Genomic DNA, 3,698 nt, shown 5'->3' with positions numbered 1-3,698 from the left:
AGGTGCCTCTATAGAGTTGCTGAGTCTAATAATGTAATATAAATAAATGCAACTTTGATAAAGGGAGCTTCCCCTCAAAAATGCTAAGCCTGTGCCATCTTGATCTCATCTAGTGAGGTGACCTCTTCTCAAAAATTATCTGGGACAGGCTCTCAGGATTTTATAATCAAGTCTACTTCTAACCACTATTTCTTTAATTACAGGGTTGTTTTTTTTTTTGCATCCTGATGGTCCCCCCAAACACTGTGGGGGTGTCCCTGTAATTTATCAAACATGTGGTCTTGCTCTGACTGACACACAGCATATGCTGAATCAATTTTTTAAGATATCTTCCAAATGTGTCCACCTCATTCAAAACCCCTAAGTGTTAAAATTGTATGCCCTTGAAAAATTAAGATGTTTATGATTTCCAGGTCAAGGCGTCTTTGGAAATAGGCAAGACACAAAATAAAAAAAGAAAGAGAATATTACTTACTCTATGATCTGTCATGATGACGGGAGGGGAGAGAGAAAACTTTCTCCTTATAAGTTCCAGCTTTTGCTATTGCCCTGAGAACAAATACTGTTATTCAGAAAGGCTTTCACCTACTTCTTGGTATGCTGTTCAGTGAAGCATAAGACATGAAGAGTAATTGTATTGCCTAAGTCAGGAGCCGGCTGAAATGTGGCTTCCTTAGCTCCATGTTGAGAACAACGGATTCAGTAGTGACTGAAATTATGCATTTTAATACACATGTTCAATAATACTGATGTAGGTTGTTTGGGGACCACAACTCGAGAAATCCTAGTATTTTTAATAATTTTCCTTTTTTTTTTTTTTTCTCACAATTGAGTGCTCTAATTTGGAACCTTCAGGAAGAGGAAACAGAGGAAAAATAAAACAGCATAATCTGTGTCTTTTGTGATAAAATTTAGTGAGCTTCTAGTATCACTATTTATATAGTATTAGTTTTTCATGATGCGTTTTTGTTTCATTTCATTTTGTTTGAATTGGTTGCACAATTACTTTTATGTATAACCCATGTTGAACTGTGAATGGGACAATTGACGTGAGTGGAAAGACTTTCAGCATTGGTGTAAATCGGGGAGAAAACAGACTATGACTGGGGTAGGCTTGGGCTGAAGTCCTACAGTGTGTTGGGTTAGCCCTTTCCTTGCTGCAGACAGATAAGGTCCCCATTTCCTTTAAAGTGGCCACAAGGTGTAGTAAGCTGCACTCTCCCCTGCAGTCTGTCTGGACTCTGTGAAGTCCAGGTTCAAGTTCACTTGTTAACCTACATCGCCACCTACTGTCCACCCCCATCCCTAAGAAACTTGTGCTTGGGGGTGGGGTGGAGATTAGGCGTGAGAGAGAGGCTGTGACATGAATGCAAAGGGAGATTGTGAATATACCTCTAATCGACCCTATTTAGGATGCCTGATTTGCAGTGGTTTATTCAGAATTACAGCATTTCTTTCCTTCACTCTAAGATCTCCTTTTCTTACAGTCCAGAAGCAAATTACCTTTGTGTTAGAAATGGTAGCCAAGTTCCCATTAAAAAGAAACAAACCTCTCTCCACCTCATGTCTAAAGTACTCTTTGTTGGCTTTAAAATGTTTATTGATTTGGAGATTTAATGTTGGACCCAACCGTGAATAATGGACACTTTGGGCCTTTTGAGTGTTCCTGGCAATTGTCAGGCTAGTTTATGGAAGGACACCTGAAAATGCTTCGCCCCAGACCTTTGTTTCTTTATTTTTGTGGATTTTTTTCATCCTTGAGAATGTTTCCTACTTAAGTCAAGCAGAGAATACTCTCTTAGTGCATCTTTCTCTGATTTCATTAGAAAGAGCAAGTGTCCTTGGAGAAACAAGTATGGTGGTAGTTGACCCCCGCTCCAGGCCCTGCCATCTCTAGAACTGGAGATAAAAGTCATCCTATGGATTTCTCTAGTCTCAGGCTTTGACTATTGCTTTCTGAAAGTTTGTTCTTGATTTAATCTTGTATTGAAATACATTGGTTATTTGAGCTTCCGTCTTTCAGAAGACTTACTTATTTTTTTCTTTCATAATTGAGATTTTATTGGTTGTGTTGAGGATCATTACAGACATTTCAATTTGTGCACAATTCTTAACATATGTACCAAAAATTCTAAAAATCCTCGTATCATGATTTTTTAAAAAGGTTTTTCCAGTGACCTTCCAGCTTCAAATTTGGAGGCAAATTTTCCTTAAGAGGATATCAAGCACCAGTACCTCCAGATGTTGGTAAGCTGTTACGTAAGTCCCACCAATTCACAATTTAATATCGTATATACTACATAGTCAAATTTCCAATTATTCACAACACATTAATGAAATTATTAGAAAAACTGGACTACCATGACCAAAGATGTTACAGAGTGCACACGGTTCTGACAGAAAGAGTAATGATGAAGGAGTGGTCTTCTTTAAGAAACAATTCTACTAAAAATAACATGGGAATAGAACTAATTTTAAATGTTCAAGACACAGTAAACATATGACTGTGACCTCAAATGGCCATTTATTATGCTTTGTATTACAGGATATAAAAACTACACCCCCCCATCTATGGAATGTTAAGCTGACACCCAAGACAGTCAAAGCCTCCAATAATTCAATATTCCACTATTTTCTGGTTGCACCAAAAATTAAACAAGCAGCAAATGATTTCACCTTTTAAGAAAAAAGCATTTACACTTAAAAAATGGGATGAGGTGGGATTCCCTCCTTCTTAAAAATGTTTCTAGAACTACTAAAAAACTTGCATTTACAAAATAGTGGGTAAAAATATTCCTCTGGATATTTTTCGATATTAATCAGACTTGGATTCTTTCTCTCCTGTTTCATCAGAGGCTGGACTCACCTCGTTTTTAGTTTCTCCATTTTCTGCAGGTAAATCTTCTTTAGTTTCTTGGTTAGTCACTTCAGCCTGTTTTCCCTTTGCCCCCCTTTTCCCTTTTGTTTGTACTTTTTTGTCTGAAGATTTATCCTTTGCTGCTGCCTTTTCTGGCTTCGTTTCCACTTTTGCAGGAGCAGGGTTAGCTGACAATCTCGCGCATCTCCTCTTGGGCTCCTCTTTCTCTGCCCTTTCAGCTGAGCTGACCTTCCCCTTGGGCATCCTGGTGGCGGAGAAGGTGCGTGCTGGGTGCCTCCGGGAGCCTTTGCGAAGCCGGGCCGCTGGGCCACTGCTGCTCCTCCTGCCACCCGAGCTGCTAGGACCCACGGCGGGGCCCAGAAGACTTACTTTTGCATTTTGTCATAAAATAGTACTCTAGAAAACAGGTATTTGCATAGATGCACGATCTTGCTTTTATAATTCTTAGACTTACATTGGATTAGGTAGCATATTTTCAAGATGATTTCTTAGAAACCCCGCCTTTCTCATGGATCTAGCACCATCTGGAGCAAAGGAGGTGCTGACAAGCAGCAGGTGCAGATGGGGTGGGCCATTCACCCACTCAGGGCAGGCTCTGCAGACCCCTCTCTGAGTGAGCAAAGGGAAGTATTGGCAAAGGGCGAGAACATGACCTCACTCACTCGTGTGTCACTGCCCTTCTGTCCACCCGCTGCACCCTGTCCAAGGCACACTGACCAGCCTTGGCACTCTGGCCACGAATCTGCCTAGCTGAAGCAAGGAGGGTTCAACAAGAATAAAGACTGACCACCGCATGTGCATGCATAGACACTCCTCAGAC

The 3,698-nt window shown here is 40.5% G+C and overlaps 1 pseudogene; it reads right to left on the bottom strand.

Moving 5' to 3' along the window:
- Positions 1 to 2,740: 2,740 nt before the first annotated feature.
- LOC103598111 lies at positions 2,741 to 3,121 on the bottom strand (annotated as a pseudogene).
- Positions 3,122 to 3,698: the final 577 nt, after the last annotated feature.

The sequence above is a fragment of the Galeopterus variegatus genome, unplaced genomic scaffold, assembly GCF_000696425.1.
Source record: "Galeopterus variegatus unplaced genomic scaffold, G_variegatus-3.0.2 Scaffold2507, whole genome shotgun sequence".
Taxonomy (NCBI): domain Eukaryota; kingdom Metazoa; phylum Chordata; class Mammalia; order Dermoptera; family Cynocephalidae; genus Galeopterus; species Galeopterus variegatus.
This window is presented reverse-complemented; position numbering and strand designations above follow the sequence as displayed.